A 24,056-nucleotide genomic window follows, 5' to 3' on the forward strand; every position below is an offset into this window, starting at 1 on the left:
TTAAATTGACAGCCAGCCAACCGACCAGCCAGCCAGACGGACTGACGGACATCGTTTAATCGACTCAGAAAGTGATTCTAAGTCGATCGGTATACTTTAAGGTGGGTGTTAGACTAATATTGTTGGGCGTTACAAACGTCTGCACAAACGCATTATACCCTCCCTACTATGGTGGTGTAGGGTATAAAAATGCATTATCAATTTGAATTCAACGATCTATAGTGGCTTCTTGCAACATTCATTATGTTTATAACCATTTGCATCAGTAGAAACTTCTACTTAAAAACAATATTGAAAACAAGATGTTATTAACATTATTTACAAATACATATGACATTATTAACTGTGAAACAGCTTTAAAAGCTTTGAGTGATAATTATGAAAATAGAACATTCGAGTGTTTCTGGAAATAGCTAGAAGATGGCGATGGTATGACTAAATATTGGTTTATTGTGATTCTTGATTGAGTCAACATCACGCGGAATATAATTTAAGTGCGTTCTAAAATCGTAATTTTAGACTGTGGATTCTTGTAAATTACAAAAGTTTAATTGTTTAAAAACATGGAGTGACTTTTTAAAGTGTTGTTGTGTAGATTTTAATAAATAAAGCCTTGGTAAAATTTTTAAACTGATTGGCTCTTTTATTTGCCATTTAAAAGAATCCGATTTTAAAAATTAAAAATAACGTACCTCCTACTTCTTTATCATTATATTCCTTATACATTAATTACCCATATAATTAATGGAATATTTGCTTTCATTATTCGCCTTTAATCCACTTAACTCAATCAAATATATTATTTATTTATACTCACATTTAGAACAATATCTTATTATTTATACAACTCATTAAGCAAAGTAAATTACCTGAAATGGGAAAAAAGAAATAAAATTGATTAGAAAAATATGAACAAAAAAAAAATAAATTTTCAACACAATAAAATATAAATTACCACATTTAACAAGGCGTTTATTATCAATCATTTTGTTAAAGCAAGAAAATATTTACTTAAAATCTAAACTCAATTTAGTCAAACCAAATCCATTAATTTATTTGACATTTACTTCGACCACCATTGACAGACAGAACAAATCAGTCAGCCAGCCAAATTGTAGCAAAGTTTAAATCTCTCATCAAATGCAATCAAATGTAACTACCACATGCAATGCCAACAACTAGTCAAATACCTACATACATATGTACATAGTTACTTGCCATCAAAGAGATTACATTTGGAATATTGGTTAAACTTGGAAAAGTTATTTAGTAAAAAAAAAACTATATATTACATACATATAGATTTAGATTACTACAAAAGGTGTAAGCTAAGAATTGTAAAATAAATGAAACCCTATTCCACTGTGCTCCTGCTGATTTGGCTATATTTGTTAAATTGCAACAGTTACAATTGCAGCTGGTCTGTTGTGTTGAAAGTCACCCAGAAGTAAAAACTTAAATCAGCTTACATTTACAGCCACCAATTGATTTGTTCGTATTTATTGGTAGAAATATAAATGAGAAAAAAACTTTTTTGGTCAATACATTCGATAAGAAGACAGAATAAGTTTAGTGTATATATACTGATAGATGTGTGAGTGTAGTTTTTGCAAAGACCTTGTAATCAGCATTAGTTGCGGTAGAATTGAAGGTAAATACTTGAGATGTGCTAGCTAAACTAATGACATATCAAAACTTTTATTGTAACAAATGTGAGTTGGGAAAAATATAAAATATTTTAGTAAATCTGATAAATAGAATTGTAAATATTGTTTAAAGACTTGGTGCCATATTCATAACACAGGTTTAGAATGATTTTGGTGAGGCCAAATTTAAATTTAATATCAAGTATATTTAATATTCGTGAGAAGGGTATATCGTCCCCTCAATAACAGATTTAAGAATATTTTTAAGTAGTTGGTTTCCCTTGTTTCCAATTTACTAATATTTCCCAATACTTACTAGTTGGTAACCAGGAAATTTGTTTTATATACATTGTTGTTGTAATTTCCCCTCGATAAAATAATAATGGGACTTTTACTCAAAAAAATAAAAAATAATGAGCGAAATTTAAATAGGCACAATTACTTTTACTTAATATTTACCGTTACAAAATTCAGATTTTTAGTAAAAACCCATGCTTTTTCGTGTTTGCATCATTGAGTATCAGTATCAGTCCATATAGAGAATTCTTAGACGCAATGGGTAGAGGAAAACACGTTACACAAGATGAGCGATCTTTAATAAGAGTTTTAAATGGAGAAGGCTATTCGAAAAGAGAAATTGGTAGAAGAATTGGAAGATCGGAGCATCTAGTTTGTACGTGTTTGCAAAAAAATACAAAAAATAAAACTTTAGCTAAAAGAAATAAGAGAAACACAAAGCTAACCAAACGCCAAATAGGTTAACTTAAACAGGAGGCCCGGATGGACACAATCATTATTGGCATGATTTGCAAAAACCGAACGCACCCAGAATGAGTAGAAACTTTGGCGAAGGTACCGTAAGGGTATGGGGCGGTTTCAGTTACTACGGGAAGCTTCAGCTGTGTTTCGTTTCTACTAAAATTTGGGGAAATTCTACTTCCAAAAAAGTTGGTCAAAAGATCAATTGAAATATTACAAAAATTGTAAACTCAATTATTTGGAAATGGCAAAAAGTATACACTATTGTTTTATTAAGGGGACGATATTAAAGTTCGTCATTCCGTTTGTAATTTCCACAATATAATTTTCTGACCCTATAAAGTATATGTATATATTATGGATCATTAAAGATAGCGGAGGCGATTAAGCCATGTCCGTCTGTCTGTCTGTATGTTGAAATCAACTTTCCGGAGTCCCCAAATAACTTACATACACGATTCATACATCAATATCTCCCGAATTCTTCTGGCTCGGCTGCTATTTAAAATCGGTCCACAAATGGCAGAGATATAAGGAAAAAATCAGGACAACCTCGATTTTTGACCTATTTTTTACCAATATCTGGATTACAAAGTCATTAATATAGACAATATGGATATCTAATGATAGATATTTCAAATACCTTTGCAAAGAAGTATATAAAACCATAGCAAGTTGGATCAAAATCGGAAAAAATATTTTTTAACCCGAATTTTTTTTTTTAAACAAAAGTATTTTTTCGCAAAATATTAAAAAAAAAATTGGAAAAACAAAAAAAAAATTTTAAAATTTTAAAAAAAAATTTATTTAAAAAAATAAAAATTTAAAAAACAAATCGAACAAAATTTTGGAAAAAAAAATTTGTTTTCTAAAAATATTTAAAATTTTTATTTTGAAGTATGATTTGGTGAAGGGTATATAAGATTCGGTCCACAAATGGCTGAGATATAAGGAAAAAAACCAGGACAACCTCGATTTTTGACCTATTTTTTACCAATATCTGGATTACTATGTCATTAATGTAGACAATGTGGATATCTAATGATAGATATTTCAAAGACCTTTGTAAAGACGTATAAAAAACCATAGCAAGTTGGACCTACAATGGATCAAAATCGGAAAAAAAATTTTAACCAGAATTTTTTTTTTTCAACAAAAGTTTTTTTTTGTAATTATTAAAAAAAAATTGGAAAAACAAAAAAAATAAATTTTAAAAATTAAAAAAACAATTCGAACAAAATTTTGTTTTCAACAAATGGAAAAAAACAACTTTGGAAAAAAAAATAAATTTAGTTTACTTAAAAATATTTAAAAATTTTTATTTTGAAGTATAATTTGGTGAAGGATATATAAGATTCGGCACAGCCGACTATAGCTCTCTTACTTGTTTTTTCAATACTACGTGTAATTATTGAAGGGTAAAAAATAAAATAAACTAATTTTTTTCTACTCTTATCATTAGCCTTTAAAAACTTGTTTAAATAACAAAAATGCCAGGAAAACCACAATTAAAGGAAGTACAATTTATTATCACCTACATAACATTATATCCATCTGCAAAAAAAAAAACCTGATAAAAATTTAACTTAACTTTTTCACGTATAACAAAAATTCATATAACACAGGCATTCTAGCATTTAACATTAACTCAACACAACAACGGAAAGAAACTATGTTGATACAACTAAATACATCGATCACTTTTGTTGTGACAACTTAATTACTTTTTAAAGTGTGTGGGTCCAACCAAACACCATGTATCTATGTGTTGCGCATGTGGTTGATTGTCACACACCCATCAGCGGCCATCGCTATCCATGAAAGCAAAATAATGCTGGAAACTTATACTTCTGCTATGTATGTATGAATATCTATTATATATAATAAACTTGAAAGGGGGAAATATTTTGTAGTTTGACCTTGTAAAAAGTTTTAAATTTTAACACCCTCATTCTAAAGAGTTGCTGCTGTACAGATGACTGAGTGGCGAAAGAAAAAAAAGAGGAAAACTTTTATAAATTATTATTCTCGGTGACTGTCATTTATGTCGGGTGGCCACAACCAGCAAAAGTTTTCTTTTTTTACCCAGTTAAGCTAAATAAAAATTAAAAATTTAGATTAAAAAAATAAAATTAATGAAAATAAAATAAAAACAATTAATCTGTTGGTTGTCTACATGTATTTTAATCCTTAAAATGTTTCTCTCTCTTTATTGTTACTTATTTTTAAAAATAAATTTATTTATAACAAAATATTTTATATTTATTTTGTATATAAATTGTGTTTATAATGCCTGGCTTTTATATTCTTGTTGCTGTTATTTTGTTTTGCAAAAAATGTTTTTTTATTCTTATTTATCTTTTGTACTCGTATGAAATATTCCGGAAATGAAAACAATTTATGTTTTTACTTCCGTGTGTCTGCCTCCCTTGCACTCCTTTCCCATGTAGGTTAGTATGCGAATTTGCATCAGTGTGCATTGCAAATTCATAACACTACAAAACATTTACTACAAAATAATTTTACGGTTGAAAAAATAGTTTACAATTCAATTGTCACTGTTTTTTTATCAATTTGAATTTTTATTTTATTCATAATTTTTGTGGATTCTTTTAAAGGGTGATGTTTTGGAGACTTCTCCATAATAAATACTATTTGAAGGTGGAAAATTAACATATAAGGCAAAGCTCTACATGAGGTTGGAAGGGCAGTACATACGGTGGTAGTTTTCATGGACATATTAGAAGGGATCTGCAACAATTCAAGTTTGAAAAATCACACATAAACCAGTCTTTGCATGAAGTTGGCTGGGCCATAGAGTAAGCACAAGATTTTATTGTGTACAATGTCAGCTTTCTTAAACATGGCAGGACATACGCAAACTTGCAGCAACGTAAAAACTGTCAGAATTATAAGAGCTCTGTAAGATCTATGATTTTGTGAAGGGTCTTTCATTAAGCTCTTTCAATATTTAAATTTAAAGAAAACAAAGTTTGTAAAAATACCATCGAAATTTTGTATTCGTTTGACAGGACTATCGTTGCCATACCACAAAAAGAAGTCTAAAGCTGAATTCACCCATGAGTTTCTGAAACATTTTTTGTTCGAAACAATTTTTTTTATATGTAGTTTGAAGTCTCTCTCAAAAATAAAACGTCAAAATACATATAAATGTTTCAGAAACTCATGGGTGAATTCAGCTTAACATGGTCAAATCACACGATCTCGGTGGCTAGTTCATATCACTTCCACATGAGATGGCCATGCCCTCAAATCGCTCATGCAGAAAGTCCTAAGTGGCATGGTCTGTATAGCAGACAGCACCGTCCTGTTGAAATCACATGTCTTTGGTGTCCATATCATACAATGCATGCCAAGTTGATAATCATCGACCTATAGCGTTCACCGTTGAGAGTAATGGCCTAGCCAACGTCGCACAGTGGTATAGAAAAAAAAGGAAATAAATCTGTAACTTCTAAACCCGATTTGAATGGAATTTAACATCGAGTGCGGCCAGGGGTCCCAAATTAGGACACCTCGGGTATTTTTAAAACAATTCTATTTCTTCGTCTGTGTTCCTATTTAAAAAACCATATATAGAATCTCCGCCGAGCACTACAAAAAACCACGTCGCAGCTATCAATTATCTCTTATAACTTAGGAGATATTCGCATTTGAAAATTAATTTGTCAGCTTTTTACCCAGCCTATACCACTTTTTTGATAACAGCGGGTCAAATATTTCCTGGTTTTGTAAATTTTTCTTTGGAATAACAAAAAATGTATATGTCAAACCAAAAAATAATTGTTTAAAAAGCGTGACTGACTCCAAAGTTATATGCATTTGAAAGTAAAAATTTAAAAAAGACTTTGTTCTTTTTAAGTTATCGTTTCATTCAAATTTGACTAAGGGTTTAGAAGTTATAGATTTATTTCCCTTTTTTGTTTTCCTATACCACTGTGCATCGTTTTCATAAAAAGTTAAGACAAAAAACCACAACCACACTTTTTCGTGATGCACTGGACTCTGTTGGTTATCATGTGGATTGGAATCTAGTTTATGTTTGACAGCCATTGATACTAGGCTACTTTATGACTTTTGGAAAAAATAAATTTCGTCTGATCATTAAGCCTTATTTTTGCAGAAAAAAATCATCAGTCCAATAAAGGCTAAGTTTAATAAATACTTTGAAAAGTCTGCACTATCAATTTCAATGGTAAAAAAGTCGTTAACGTTCTGGACTCCCAGTTGAGGTCTCTTTGAAACAATTGAAAAAAACACGATATGGTGTTAGGCGATCAGACAGTGAAAGTGATGGAAGCCATCAAAATCTCACATAGCTCACTGGTTTCAACTTTGAATGATCACTTGGCAGCGATTGCAAACAATCGGCTACACAAGTGTGCAGTTTAATGGCAAAAATCCATGAATTAGGCTATTGATCCCTCTTCCGCCACATTCTTATGGTTTGGCCCTGAGTGACTATTTCATGTTTCCAAAACTGAAGAAATAACTGAAAGAGATTTGACTCCAGCAATGAAATCATCTCACAAAAAATACAAAAAGTTGAACAAAGTGCATAGAGCTCAAAGGAGTCCTTATCTGAACTTTTAGTACTTAAATGTTTATGTAAGACCTTTGTCTGTATCATGGCATTACGAAGTAATTCAACTGAAATAGGTGGCGAGTCATAATTTCCCTGACATTTGAAAGTAAGATATCCAGGAAAATATTTGTCTTGATACTAACCTACGGATTTAATTATGTTTTCACTTCAAAAAGTAATAAACTGTGATTCTTTTCGAACAGCATAGATAAAATTGGACTGAATATCATCACTAATTGGACTTTGTACCTCTATGCTTGTGGATATTTAGACACATTTTGTTGTGTCATAGACAGTCCATGGACTCTATGACACTTATCGGCCACCACTATAAAATATTTTTACACTCTATTTGTAACACCCTTTAAATGGATAAAGTGTTTTTTTTAATTTAAAACTAACAAAAACAAACTGTATGTACATATGAATATGATATTCTTACTTAAATGCATTTAATGAATATTCTGTTGTTTTATATATTTTAATAAACAATAAAATACATATACTCACATGTTCAGTAGGATAGTACCAATTATATGGAATGAAAAATAACATTGTTAATAATATCAGCTAAAATAAAGGCTTAAAATATTTTAAGAACTCGTTTCCAATATTTTTTTAGTTTTCACTTGATAGCTTCCTTTGAAAGAAATGAAAAATATTTAATTTTGTCTATCATCACCTAACGCTAGAACAAATCTTTAGTTTGTTAGTTTAAATACTTGCTAGTTTTTACTGTTTTTATTAGCATTGTCCATTTTCACTATAAAAGTAAACCAAATATTGAAAAATTTTAAAACTATCAGCCAATCACACAGACTGTAAGTGTTTAATTCATTTGGAATCATTGAAGCCCACTTTGGTTGGGCTTCATGTTGTTGTCATGTTGTCGGTGGAAAAGTGTATATGAAATATTGAATAGTATTTTTTTTATTGTATTATACACAAATTTACATATATGAATAACAAAATAAACCTTGGTATTTAAATTAAACAATAAATTTATTGATGCTAAAGATTTAAAGATAAAATGACGTATGAGTAATATTTGAGTAAGTTTTAAATAATATTAATCATACGTATACTTTATGCAAAAAAGCAACGTTTTTTGTCTTAAAATATAACTAATATTATTATGAATATGAAAACAAACCTTGGTATTTAAATAAAATAATCAATTTATTCATATTAAAGTTTATCGAACAACAAGGCGTATGAGTAATATTTATTTACGTTTTAAGTAATAATCATACGCAAATTTTAAGCAAAAAAAGCAAAGCTGTTTCTCTGAAAATATAATTAATAATAACAATATGAATATGAAAACCTTGGCTTTTAAATTAAACAATAAATTTATTCATACTAAAGATCTAAAGATAAAAATTACGTATGAGTAATATTTAAGTAACTATTGAATAATATTAATCATACGACAATTTTATGTAAAAACAAGTAAGAAAGTATAATACCCTACACTAAGTAAAAGAGCAAAAACATTTTTCTTTTAAAATTTCAATAATTTATATTTTTGAGTGATTTTCGGAAGTGGGCCTTATATGGGGGCTATGACCAATTATGGACCGATCACCATTAAATTAGGTCGTGTAATACATTTTTAAGCGATTTATGCACGTTAAAGTGATTTTCGGAAGCGGGTCTATAACAAAATTTGGTTACATGAATTTTGTATACATAAAACTTATTTTGAGCGGAATTTGTGGAGATACATGCATATATAAATTAAACATTTTTTTTCTTGGACCAGCACTCAGGGGATGACCCCTACCCATGCAAAGCATTGTGTTGGAACTAGGAAAATAGGTTATGGGAGGGAGGATAGCAGGAGTAGTGTTTGTTGACATTTGATTTGAATTTTCCTATATTGAAAGTGACAGGAAATACTTCAGGAGGAAGCTTATTCCACATACGGACAGTACGGCTAAAGAACGAATTTTCCCTGTAATGTGTTGTGCAATCTACTGTCCAGTAGACAACGAATTGATGTGCCCTTGCCGAAGAGCATGTGTTGCGTAAAAAAAAAACGGGTTTCGGGAACAAGTTCCCTAATTTCAGCAGAGCACATACCATTGTAGTATCGGTAGAACAGTGAAACACAACCCACATTGCGACGATGTTCCAGTGAGTCAATAGAGCTGGATACCCTACTGTCACCGATAAGCATCTTCGCACTCTCCTGTACGCGGTTGAATGCTTCTTTCGACACTCGAAAAATGTGTTTTGTCCAGCGGACATCGTACTGAATACTCATGCCTAGAACATCAAGAGCTTCTGATTCCTTAATATTTACACCACCCCATAAAAACAGATGGAGCAACATGATCTGTTGTGCGTTAACATACAACATTGAGTCTTGCGTGCATTAAAATCGACTATATTCGCACAGCCCCATTCAGAGATTGTCACAAGATCTTGGTTGAGCGTATCATTCATATTTTGCCTAATTGCCCCAATCTCCGAAAGGCTTGATCTATAATTGAATGCATATGAATGGCAAATGTTGCTGTCATCTGCAAAAGAGTAGATAGGGTTGGAAGTTTGACGTAGAAGGTGGTTTATAAAGATAAGAAATAGAGTAGGAGAACGGACGGAGCCTTGCGGTACCCCTGAATTGATCTTGAACTCGTTTGATGAAATTCCATCTATAACAACTCGTATAGTGCAATCTCTGAGAAAGCTCGATATAAATCGACAGAAGTTATTACCAACACCAAAAGCAATAAGTTTTGCTAAAAGCGCACCATGCCATACTCTATCAAACGCTTTAGAAATATGTAGAGCAACCACTTTACTTTCGCCAAAACGGTGTATGGAACGACACCATTTTTCCGATAGGCTAGTAAGTCTCCCGTAGAGCGTCCTCTACGAAAGCCATACTTCCGGTCGCTGAGTAAATTGTTGGACTCTAAATATTTCACAATGCTTGGTCCTTGGGCCGAAAAAATTATATGTGCCAAATTTGATCGAAATATCTGCAAAATTGCGACCTGTACTCTGCGCACAAGGTTTATATGGACAGCCAGCCAACCAGCCAGACGGACGGACATCGTTTAATCGACTCATAAAGTGATTCTAAGTCGATCGGTATACTTTAAGGTGTGTGTTAGACTAATATTTTTGGGCGTTACAAACATCTGCACAAACGCATAATACCCTCCCCACTATGGTGGTGTAGGGTATAAAAAGCAAAGATTTCTTTCTTAAATAATGAATTTATTTATACTAACGATTTAATACAAAAAGCGTATGCGTAATATTTGTGTATCTCTAAAATAATATTAATCATACACATATTTTAAACAAAGAACTTTCTCTTCATATAATAAAAATATTATTTTCTTTACAATTTCTATTTTGAATACAAGTTATTTACAACACGTCCCTAAAATATCTACATGCTAGCAGTAGCTTCGCTTCAACTCAGTTATTTAATTAATTACATGTACTTATATACGAGTATCTACCAAAATAACTGCAATTTTCGTATTATTCATTTATTTATAAATTTAAAATACGACATTTAAATAATAATTACACAAATTATACTTAATATACCAGTATTATTCTCTTTTTTCTTGCACAATAATGATAATAATAATTTTAATTAATTACATTTTAATGGCAAGATACGAGCACTACAGAAAGCATTTAATACTGCTGTGAGCATGGGGAGACTTCATTAGCATTTTACATTCACTGGTAATTACTTCAACAAAAAAAAAAACTTAGAGGTAATATTTTCTCAAATATATTTTTTAAACGATCAAAGGGGGGAAATATTAATTGGGAGGGAAACAAACGGAGGTAACTTTAAAATTGTGTGAACACTGCTGAAGCACGTGTGTATAACCAAAGTTAAGTGCATGTTCGTATCTATTCCTACACATTATACATACTTGATATAATTTATATTGTAAATATGTATATAAATGCTAACACATAAATATATAGGTAAATGTGTGCACAAATGCTTCACGTTCAAACAGTTAAGATTTATTTAATAGCAGACTTGATGATTAACTACACAGAGAAAACAGATTCGTGATACCAACAGAATTTTTTGGCAATCGAATGATTTGGTTGCACACATAGAATTTTTCGGTCCTATCAACAGAAAGTCAGTTGATAAAGAAGAATTTCGGTTGAAGTAACCAAACTTTAGGTCCCCCTTACAAAATTTTGAACCCACAATTGTTAAATTCGGTCACTAAGGTAGAATCATTCGATTGGCAACAAATTCGGATGCTATCACGAATCTGTTTTCTCTGTGTAGTATGAATGCTATCTTCATATTTTGCAAATATGTAGTTTTATTATTTTGGCTTAACATAAGTAGTTTTTTCGTTATTATTTTAATTATTGTGTTCTTAAAAATACTTATGTATTCAGAAATATCGTAGCCTACCAAAATACGACAAATATTGGAACAAACCAACCAAACTACCAAAAGTCAATTTGTTAACTTGAAACTACCAATTTTGGTCCAATTGGACCAAAGCGGCAACGCTGTTTGTATATAATTTTTCTCTGTGGTTAAAAACTGTATATGTAATTATCAGTAAAATGCTATAAAATTAAAAATTTCTATAATATTCAACTATAAAGTCATTCGATATAATTTTTCAGCTTGGAGGATTTCCGTTTTCCTTTAAATTACTTCAGGTGTAATTACAATTGATAATTTTAAATTACAATTATATGCACTTGTAATTGAAGTGTAACTGATTTTATTTATTGCTAATTGTAATTTCCGTTTTTCAATTATATTTACATATAATTGTAATTTATAAAAATGTTATATAATTTATTAAAAAATAATTTATTTACTTTAAATTCAATTACATTTCCACCTCACATATAACTTAGCTTGTTTTATAATTTTTTCCAATATATTGTTACGTTTTCACCTTTTAAAAATGGTGGGTTATTCTTCTAATTGCAAATAAAAGCGATCAGTAGTTAGTTTAAACCTCTAATGCTTAAGCATGCTTCAAGGCACTCATAGAAAAATACTGTTACGTTTTAACCTTTTCAAAACGCTGGTTTATTTCCGGATAAACCGGATACTTTTGATTGCAAATAAAAGCCGTTTAGTAGTTTGAAAATTGTAACAACTCTTTATTTATTTAAAATGTACAACAACAGAATTAAATAGTCACTCAGTGTTTTTTTATACACGTTTATAAATTTGCAGAAATAAAGACACACTTTATAATGTACACGAATTCAATTGAAAAACACAGCACACTTTAAGGCACTCAGTTTATGTTTATTTGAATAGCGTCTCTGATAAACTCACTCACTACTGCAACCTCTGCCACTATTTATAACACTGCCATCTGCACTCTAGATTGTTCTTTAACTGTCAAAATTCGAATATTCTAGATCTTACTAATACATACGCCATCTGTGGTGTACTTTCTACAATGTTCTTTAACTGAATATTCGAATTCGAATACAGCGTTGCCAACCTACGATCAAATCAACTGAAAGCTTTTATTTAATAATGCGCACAGATATGTTACAGTTTGCTATTACAGCACTGTTATTTGAAAGCATTATGCTACTTTTAAATCAGCCCTTAAAATCGTTATATTTGAATTCAAGTACAATTTCGTAACAATACCAATGAATGCTAATATAAATGATATTTAAGTTCAAAAACTTTGAAAGCTTTTTAATATAATTTAAGTACGTTTTTTAGCAACTGTTTTGCGATGAGTGCCTCGGATATGTTTAAGCATTAGAGTGTTAAAATTTGTAACAACTCTTTATTTAAATTTACACAAAAATTTAAATAGTAACTCCCCAGCAAGAACTTACATTTAAAAGTAATGAGTTAAAAAGCTAATATACCTACTATTCACTACTTACACAATAGCTTTTTAACTCATTATTTTAACACGGCGATGTCATTGGAGGCAGTGCTGTAGTACTATATTATTTTCTGTTTTTCTCAAAATAAACATGCAATAAAATAAATGGGCAAATTGAGAAAAAGTAACTGATTATTTGTTTTGTTTGTTTACTTTGTTTTTTTAGACTTTAGCTCATAAACAAGTACTTATGTATCAGATTATATTCCAGCAATTACTAAACTACTTATATGTAATTCAGGTGGTATGTAGTAGTCATTGAAAAGTAAGCTGTTCAGTAATTGCAAGTCATTACCAAGTTTTTGCTGGGTCTCTCATAACACACACTTTTTTAATACGCACTGGTAATACAGTTGATGTTAAGTCCAACAGCACCTACAAAACACAAACTAATTCCGCACCTTTCCGTTAGGCAGCTAATCGTTCTAAATGTATAACTTTCATTTTTAGATCTCGGGCTCTTATATTTCTGTATTCTGTATACCACGTCGTTTTATCTTTTAATCACCATGTAGGTCCATCCCAATGGATTTGTAGCTTCGGAGGCAACCCTTTATTTCGTTATAAGTTATACAATAGTATAAAATGGCCTTCATAAAATCCTTCAGAATTCAGAGCTCGATCGTATCAGGCTTTTATTTTAGTGTTGGGTATTTTAATCCGCTTGCGCTTGATTCATCAATCATCGCTGTCCGCTCAAATTGGACATCCGAGTCGTACTACTTATGTTGTCAACGACTTTTGGCTGCTCTACATTGTGGACAATTTGCAATACAATCGGCAACAGCTTGTTGACATCCGACCCTATAGAAAAGTTGTACTCTCTCATAGACGGTATAGGTAGCCATTTATCAACTGCAGACTATTCCACAAGGCACAACATGATTTCATCAATAGTCTTTGATTTGAGATTTCCTTACCTTTTTGACAGTACGGAGTCATTTCTTCTCGACAACAATTTAAAGATCTAGCACCTCTCATATTTGCTGTGTAGCGATTATCTTGGTCGGACACCTTATTGTCAATGAAATCCACTATGCTGTTTATAACCTCTGAAGTTTCCTGAAGTTTCTCATTAGTAGCTCTATATGTTTCTTGAACTTCTGCAAGAAATTTATCCTTGTTTAATTTAGAAGTTTCTTGAACTGTTTTAAGATGGTTCTAGAATTTTCATTCCTTGGAATTTTATTTCCATTTTTTCCATTATAGCCGCACACATTATGCATAATTCCAAATTGCATTTTTTGCCCCTATAGACTTCCACTTCTGCTTTATACTCAATATCATGCCGCTTGAATTCATCTATCACCACATTTTGCAATTCTGCTTTGTTACCTACTATCGGTAGCTCCAACTTACTCAATTATTTCCTGAGTTGTACCACTTTTAGCTACTCAAACTTCATGACTGCCTTTTATTTTGAAATCCAAGTTCTGACACCAATTGTTAAGTTTTTATCTTTTGAAAACGGTGGTTTATTTCCTTTAAAAAAACCGTATTTCCTTTAAAAAAAACCGTATTCGTTTAAAATTTGTAGCAACTCTTTATTTATTTAAAATTACAAAAGAATTACTATGTCTGCCACTCACTGTTAATATTTATATACACAGTGTCACCTTCTAGTAGTCTTATGAGTTATCTAATGGACAAAACTAGAATGTTCTATTTCTAGACCTTCCTGCAGCTTTAACAGTTAATGTTGTCATACTTAAACCCAATGTTAACAACAACATGTTATCAACATTATTGATAAGTGGAAGTTCCTAGTGATGGAAATGTTTACAAACATTATGAATTTTGCAGTCAGCCGTTACAGACCGTTAAATTCATATCGATTATGAAACTTCGTAAAAAAAGTGCTAGATTAATCCCAGACCTGAAGAAATTTTTGTATTTGGATTAGTTAAAATTTGACAAATTACGACCTTTCGTAGGCCCATTATATATAAAATACAAAAAAAAGATCGAGCAAAATTTTAAAAATAATTAAACTTAAATATCTCTTGAACTAAAAGAGACAATCCACAGATAAACGCATATTTTTTGTAGACCTTCTCAAAGACTATCTATATTTTAAATTTCAGCTCATTCGGATCATAAATGGCTTTTTGGCGATTTTTTTTAAATGTGCGACATTGAGGTCCACTGATCCCCATTCCGAACACCTCAGCCAAGTAAATAATACAGCACAACATAGAAGTGTGGACTTGATCATACTATTTTAACAAAAAATCTTTGTTTTAGCGTCAAAAAATAGTAAAAACTAAAATTATTAAGGTACAAAGTGATCTTTATGTACTATTTAAAGTGACTTGACACGTTCAGAATGCATTGATATGTTCACAAGAGTTGTTCAGCTTTACCGTAATTACAACTTTGCTAAATATTGTTAGTGAAAAATTAGGAGAACCTGGAAGTTATTCTAAAAAAAGTAAAATAAAAAATTTGTCTTCCTATATTTTTTCAACAAAAGTGCACGGAAAAGCTATTTTTTGGAAAAAAAAAGTTTAACAAAATTTATTTGCGGACTCTTAACTATATTATTGCCATATAAAGTTAAGCCGTATCACAAAGTCTGAATTAGCTGTTAACCAAAAACTGATGACACCTTTTTTAAAGGCCCCACTGATTTTCAGAAACTTTGGGGGCCCATAAAAAAAATCGGTCAGCAAAATGGACAAACTGAGCATAGGGTTTTACTACCCTTTGGTAGTAGAGTCGAAGCTATACTGTCATGATCGTGTGTTTTTTTCAATGTTGCACAGTGTAAGTGATGATATCTTTTGTCATATATCCTGTGTATTTACGAAAATCTATTGAAACTAGGGTACGAAGTCATTACTAGGATATCAATATTTTAAAAATTGATATTTTGAAATTAAACGAGTTTACACCATTCGCATATAAAAAATTTTAACTTCTAACCTCAATTAAAGACAAACCAAAACGATTTTAAAAGATTTGAGCAACATAAATTTTGTATATGACCGTAAAGCAACTGTGTACAAAGTTTTAATAAATTTTAAACGGGTAAAGCACGATGATTTGTTGAACTATTTTTACTTCCAGGTTATTATTTCAATACTTGTAACTACAACTTTATAATTGGCCACCACTGTTGTCTATTCATGATACTCTAACAGAACTAAATACACGCGCACCTTTTCCATCTGTTCATGCATAAGTTAATGAAGCAAAAACAAGCAAAAGCATTATGAATCTACTAAATGAAGTGTTATTTAGAGTAGAAATTCTCAAAAGGAAATGAAAACATTCATTCACACACACACAAAACAAAAGATAAGGTAGAACTGTTTAAATTGTCTTAAAAAGCAAAAGAAAATATTGATTTTTCTTGGGCCTTCTTCAACTTAAATTATAAAAGCAAACAGAAATATAAGAAAAATATGTGTGTTTGAGTGTCTAAATGTAATGAATAGAACTAGAAGTTTTTATTCCACTTTTTGATTTGATTTGTTGAAAAATATAAGTTTTTTTTAGCAATTTGTGAAAATTTAAAAGCAAACAAACCATAAATGAAAAATCAAATAGTTATAAGTTTTATTACTTTTAGCAAAATGAATTGGAATCCAATATAATTTTCTTGCTTTCATCGTCTCAATCAATTTAAACAAACACTGCTTTGGCAAGAACAACAACAAAAAAATAACACTGAATCACCAGCAATATAAACAAAAACAAAATCAACCAAAAAATAACAATAATAATAAAGTGTTTGTTTTATGATGCACAGTGGTGTAGTTTGAGGAAAAAGGGGAAAACTTTTGTTAGTAAATGCGTTTTGCAAAAACAAACTAATTTTTAATTATAAGATAGTAAGTGGACCTAATTAGCCTTCAGCTGATGAAATCTTTTTTGATTTCTGATTTAACTTGTTTTAGAGTTAGGAATTAATTGAAAGTATTTTAACAAAAGCTGATAGTTTCTAGAGAGTTCTACAAATTTGTATTATTTTAATTTCAATTAAGCAAAAACTATATTTTTAAATTTTCAACTTTTTTGCATGCTTAAGTATCGGCGTATACTACTATAAAATGGCGTATGTATTATTAGGAAAAACATTTAAAACACGTTTTTAGTCAAATTCTGCACAATTTTTGATTTTCCTCATATATTACCACCGTGCAATGACCAGAAACGAAACGATGATGAAACAAATAACAGCAAAAACAAACAACCATCAACTTTCAAAATTATGTGAAATACACTCATAAAATTATAGAATTGATTGAAAAATCAATTCAATAACTTACTTACTCACTTACTGCTTAATACATATCACAAAACACACTCACTCCAAAGCATACACCGACATAAATAACATAAGCAAGGTTACACTTTTCTAAACCATTAGAAAACCGCAATCTTTAAATTCCTCACAAAAGCTTGCTTGAAGTATATATTTACTTTCTCATATTTATTTAAGGACTTTTCACTTTTGATTTCATTCAGTTGGTTACCTCCGTCTGCCTTTGTCCTCAAGATTCTTCCTCACAATTGACAGCCAGTACTTTTTTTTTGAGAAAAACCTCAACCGCTTCAACGAACAATTGTAAACAATGATACACAATATATTTTCGCTTACATCTATATCTATGATTGACATTTACTATATAATATACTTATGAGTCGAGCTCACCATTACCCCCCCGAACAGCCACACCTTCTACAGTGTCTAGATGACAGAATTTACGCAATGTAAACAATAAGGTTTCATTGAAAAATACTCGTAACGAAAAACATCAAAATAATATATGAGAGTTACATTGTTGGCGTTGACAGCCATCATATGATTGCGTTTAGGGGATATTTTTCTTAGTTTTTGACAAGTCTTGGCGAAGAATGAATTCTTTAAACTAAAACTGGAAGCTAGTTACCTCAACCAGACACTAACTTGTATACAAATTACAGAAAGTTGCAGGGTTAAAGGAAGGGCAAGTTTTTCTAGCAAAATGCTTCAAAAGTTGGCTTTTGCATATTTAAACCCCTAACCGGCAAGGCTGCCTTTAGGCGGGTATGTTAAATATGTGTAAAGAAACAAACAATTTACTTATTGTGATAAACAAGAACGTGAACTTGTCTTTTGTTTGTTTTTATTCCTACGTAATTATTTTTTTTTTCAAACAATAACCTCGAAATAAAATTGGCCGGTTAGAGGGTTAACATGTTTTTGCTGGACCGTGCATGTTGTAAGGTGTTGCCATTAAATCGATTGTTATTGTTTGTATCAGTTTAAACGGTTTTTGTTCCGGCTAAGTAGATGATTGGTCTGCTGTAGCGGGTCTTCGGATAAATCGATTGTTATTGTTGCCTTGTGTCAGTTTTGTTTATCGGTTGTTGATCCAGCTAAGTAGATGATTGATCTGCTGTAGCTGGTCTAGGATAATGGTGCTGTCATCTGTCGTTGCCTAGAAACAACGCCCTCTGTGTATTTGGTGTAGTGGTGGGGAACCTTGCTGATCTCTGATTCCTACTTTTTTCTCCCAGTGGGTGGGTGGCGGTCTGCCTGACCTTTTTCCAAGATGTTGTCCTCTTTTCCTTATTTCGTTACTTTCTTTATTGCAGGGACCAAACGAAAAATTTCAGATCAAAATATAAATTTTTTAACCTTAACTCTTCTGCATTCGATAATATTTGGTAAACACGTTCACCAAACACTTACAAAATTTAACCCACAAACTTTAAAAAAAAGTTGTCGAAATATTTAGGGTAATTATGACCCAATAACCTCAGAACAGCCATCAGAAACTAATTTGAAAATTAAGTTCAGGAACCAGGTGCAAAAAGGTGAAGAGTGCCTCAGGGCATTGTTGCCGGTTTAGGTGTAAAAAACAAGAATTATGATACGATTTTATTGAATGGATCAGGTGACTAAAAGTTAGTAAAACTTTGATTTAAAAAAAAACACAAAATTATACATAAAATTTCATGTGCTAAAATTATGACATCATTCACAAAACAGTTGACAACACAAAAACTAAAAGCCAGAATGCTTTTAGTTTACAAAACTGTAACTAAAGTCACAATTAAATTTAAAAAAAATATATAATTATATTTTGAGATAATTGGTGTTTTGTAATGCATGCCTTGAGGCACTCTTGCGGGTTAGAGGGTTAAAGTTCTGGAGGCCTTACCTCCAGGCTGTATGGAGGATTTGCCTATCTTGGTACCATAGTGACAGGATGCTAAATCAGGCCAAAAATAAGTGGACACATTAAGAAGTCTTATGAATGGAAGCATCCTCTTTTGTAAACATTCCTTGGTGTAAATTCCGATATTTATAGAGCCCTTTGTAACCAATGTTTGGCTTCTTTTGCCGCAACTGCATATTGCTTGCCATGAACTTTTTGCAAAATGTTGTCCATTTGGATCCTAAACTTTTCTGCAACATTCCCTCGAGCATCAGCAACAGAAAAACATTGACCCAGAATCTGCGAAAAATTTTCCTTACGCAAGTTTCGTCATGGTATATTTGTTGTATAAAATTTGACTTCAATTTCCATGTTCTGCCTTTGGCCTCTAAATTTTTAGCAGAGTTCCTGCCAGGAACTTTTTGAGACTTGAATGTTTTTAAACCTGCATTGGCTTAACTTTTCGTACCAAATAGTCCGAGTACTGAGCTAACCGGACTGCTTTCCTACCGGAAGTGTAAGTGGAGTTCTTTTGAAAATGTTTTCTAATTATTAGCTTTAGAAACATTATGTGGACCATTCCTTCTACCTGAACCAGGTTTTCTATCAAGGAACAGGTTCTCCCGATACTATTTAATAACATTGGAAGCAGTTTGATGGCAGACCTCAGGTTGTTTGGCAAACTTTTTCTGCGACCAAGAAAATATTTAATAATTTTAGAACGCACGTTTTTCTCGTCACTCATTTTAATCAGATTTAAGGAAAAACGTGTATTAAAGTTTTTTCGATCTCACTCTTTATCCCTTCCGAAAAATATGATTCGTCGAGTTCATCAAAATATTTATTTGTCTGTGTGATTATTTTAGAATTCGTAGCCTAATTCATGGATTTTTGGCATGCAAACTGCACTCTTGTATTGTCCTAATGAAAAATAACTCTTTTCTTCGTCAAATGCGGTCGTTTTATTATAAATCCTCATTAATTCGATCTAATAAGTTGGCATAATATTTGTAGAAGGTAGTCAATGAGGATTATACTGACATGGCGCCGATTCTCCCAAAGAAACCCACTGTTTTGTCCCAAGTGTGTTGTTGTGCATCTTTGTTTTGTCCACGGTTACGAAACGGCGCAAAAAGTCGTCCATATTGCGGTTGAACAACGCTAAACACTCCTGTGAAGTTCTCACACGATTGATTTTGTGGTCTATTGTAATTCCATCTTGCGGAAAGCTTTTAAATACCCAAGTGATCATTTGATTCAGGTGTAGAGACCTTAATGAGCGTCCAAAACGTTCGGCATCTACATTGCATATTTATTTTGATACTATCCTACTCGCATCCCACTAAGAGACCAAAAAGCTCTTAAAGAAATGGACGTAAGCTTTCATTTAAAAAAAAATAGAAAGATGACAAAAGTTCGATTTTGCCCAAAAAAATCAAAAAATTGTATATCTTGAGTTACAAAACATTTATTTTGCTATATATCCCACTCGCATCCCACTAAGCACCAAATAGGTCTTAAAGGAATAGACTTTAAGACCAAAGCTTTCTTTTGAGCAAAAAAATTAAAAAAAGTCCCATTTTAAAAAAAGTTAGATTTTGCAAAAAGAAAATTAACAAGTAATAGTGCTATATTCGGCTGTGCCGAATCTTAAATACCCTTCACCAAATTATACTTCAAAATTTTAAATATTTTTAGGTAAACAAAATTTTATTTTTTTTAGTTTTTTGAATTTTTTGGAAAAAAAAATTTTTTTTTGTTTGTTATTTAAATTTTTTTTTTTAAATTTAAAAATTGTTTTTAAATTAAATTTTTTTTTTTTTTTAAATTTAAAATTTTTTTTTTTTTTAAATTTTAAAATTTTTTTTTTTAAAATTTTAAAATTTTTTTTTTTAAAATTTTAAAAAAATTTTTTTTTTGTTTTTTAATTTTTTTAAAAAAAAAAAAAAATCTGGTTCAAAATTTTTTTCCCGATTTTGACCCATTGTAGGTCCAACTTTCTATGGTCTTATATACGTCGTTGCAAATGTCTTTGAAATATCTATCATTAGATATCCATATTGTCTATATTAATGTCTTAGTAATCCAGATATAGGTAAAAAAATAGGTCAAAAATCGAGGTTGTCTTGGTTTTTTCCTCATATCTCAGCCATTTGTGGACCGATTTTGCTGATTTTAAATAGCAAAATTCTCGAAAGCATGTCTGACAGAATTATTGAAGATTTGGATCCCGAAGATATCTGGGGTCTTCAGAAAACTGATTTCAACAGACAGACAGACAGACGGACAGACAGACAGACAGACAGACAGACGGACATGGCTTAATCGACTCCGCTATCTATAAGGATCCAGAATATATATACTTTATAGGGTCGGAAATGAAAAATGTAGAAATTACAAACGGAATGACAAACTTATATATACCCTTCTCACGAAGCTGAAGGGTATAAAAATAGCATATTCTGAGTCGCTTCCCACTAAGCGACTAAATAGGTCTTCAAGAAAAATATCTGGGCTTTTTGTTGAGCAAAAAAAAAAATAAAAAGAAGGCCCACTTCGAAAAAAGTCAACAAAAAAAGTCAACCTATTTGGTCCCACTAAGCGACCAAATAGGTCCTCAAGGCAAATATCTAATTTTTATTTTAAGAAAAAAAAAGGGCACATTTTGAAAAAAAAGTCAAAAAAGTTTCGGACAAAAATTAAAAATTTTTTATTTTTTTGTTTAAATAATTTTTTTCGACAGACTGAAGAAATAGCTATCTAAACTATTTGGGACACATTTTGCTAAGAATAATAGATAATAAGTTATATGGATGAGAAAAATCACATGTTTGGCCAAAATGTAAAATTTTGACCCCCTCTAACTCCGATATATAAAACTATCCCCCATATACATATAAAACTATAGTTGAAATCCCCCATATATAAAACTATAGTTAAATATGAAATTTTGTCTTTCTATCATGATTGCAACCCATGCCGACTTACGATTTAGTTTTGAGGTGCATTTACAAGGGGAAAATATGCAATTTTTTCAGTTTTTGTAAAAATTTTGCCATTAAAAAATTACTTTTGCAATTTAATTTAAAAGAATCAAAATCAGTACGTAATTTTTGTTCTAATGAGATATAAAAGACAAAAATTGGCCAAAAAATTAGGAGGTATTTATATACTTTTTTCACATTTGTATTGCCTATTATGTTGTCAATAAATCCCCATGTAATGATCAAAAAATTCTAAAATTTGTTTAACAAAATTTTTAAAAATTTTAAATTGGAGTTTTGAAACTGCCGTAAAAAAATTTTTTGTTTTGGTCATACCTGCGAATAGGTTAACTGTATCCTATGAAGATAAAAGCTCATATACAAGTAAATATGGATATATTTTAAGTAAGAATAAACTTTTGTTTTAATATTTCTCAAAATATGTTAATTTTGTTCCTACATTTCTTGTTCTAGTGGCCTAAGACACGTTAATGGTCTGGCGATTTTCTATTAACTTTAACATATTTAACCAATTTTTGTCTATTATATCTTATTAGAATGACAATTACGTACACATTTCGATTTTAATAAACTAAATTGCAAAAGTAATTATTTAATGGCAAAATTTTTACAAAAACTGAAAAAAAATGTATATTTTCCCCCTGATAATGCACCTCAAAACTTTGAGCGACGAGCGGCACGGGTGGCCCTTCTTAGAACAAGCTAAAAAAAATTTGGTAGTATTTTAGGTCATTGCAAAAATTATTGCGTGGATACTATTTTAATATTTCAAACATTTAATTCTAATGGACACTCTGATACATACAGTTGTGTTCAAAAAAATAGGAGTGCGCTTTAATAGAAAACAAAGATCAAATTTATAATAAAAAACTAAATTTTTATTTGGTTCATTTTACGTAAACTTAATTATTAATCAATTCTCCAATTGCTATACCAATAAATTATTTAATTAAAACGATATTAACTTAAAATATTTCATTTATATAAAACTTTTTTCAAAATTCACTGATCAAAATAATAGGAGTGTTGATACACATCCTAAAAGTTTGAAAGCAAAAGGCACAAAAAACTAAAATTATTTAATAGAAAGTTTAACTGCTTCTGTATTTAGTTGAGTAACCTCTGTTTTTGATGACTTCGGCACATCTACGGTGCATGGAGTCAATAAGATCCTGGCATCTCTTTAAAGGGATTTGGTGCCAGGCATCACGCACTGCGTTCCATAGTTCTTCCGCATTGGACGGTTTTTTCTCTGCGACATATTTCTTTACGTCTCCCCATAAATGTTCTATGGGATTGAGGTCAGGAGACTGAGCAGGCCACGACATAACCTCAATCCCATTGACCTGTATATTGTATGACTATCTTAAAAATGATTAATACTGTTTTCATAACGAAAAAAACAAAGAAAAATTGGATTCAATTTAAAATTAAAAATTTGCTTGAGTTAAATAAAATTTAATCCGATGGATATTGACATTTTGATAGAAATACAACATAAACATCATGTGGACCATTCCTTATATATGAACCAGTTTTCCAGTTTGACAGAAAATATTTGATTGTTTAGCCAAATTTTTGTAGGACCAAGTTGGGTTTTGTTGAAAATATTTAATAATTTTTGTGCGCACTTTTTTCTCGTCACTCATTTTAATCAGATTAACAACAAATCAACATGATTGACATTAAACATAATAACTGACATGATTTACAAAGGTAACTTGATAAAAAAAAATCATATAATACTTGGGTTATAAGTTTTTTTATAGTGTAATTCCCAAGAATGCGTTAGAAACACATAAATTAGGAACCATAAGTTTTGATACATAGCACTGGTATCAAAACTAATAGGACGACTTAGATTCCATGTTCGTCTAGATATCATGACTAATTGCAACAGTGTTAACAGCAATTCAAATATTTCAAATAAAATATTACTTAAGCATACCGAAAGAGTCACAGTCAGTCACTTTAATATAAATTATTTTTTGTTT

The 24,056-nt window shown here is 30.8% G+C and overlaps 1 long non-coding RNA gene across 1 annotated transcript in view; it reads right to left on the reverse strand.

Moving 5' to 3' along the window:
• Nucleotides 1–827: 827 nt before the first annotated feature.
• LOC135956543 (uncharacterized) overlaps nucleotides 828–24,056 on the reverse strand; it is a 240,211-nt gene continuing 216,982 nt past the window's right edge. Inside the window, exon 4 of the long non-coding RNA XR_010576380.1 lies at nucleotides 828–869. This is a non-coding gene — a long non-coding RNA (uncharacterized LOC135956543). The remainder of the gene's footprint in view (nucleotides 870–24,056) is intronic.

This window comes from Calliphora vicina, chromosome 4 (genome assembly GCF_958450345.1).
Source record: "Calliphora vicina chromosome 4, idCalVici1.1, whole genome shotgun sequence".
Classification (NCBI taxonomy): Eukaryota; Metazoa; Arthropoda; class Insecta; order Diptera; family Calliphoridae; genus Calliphora; species Calliphora vicina.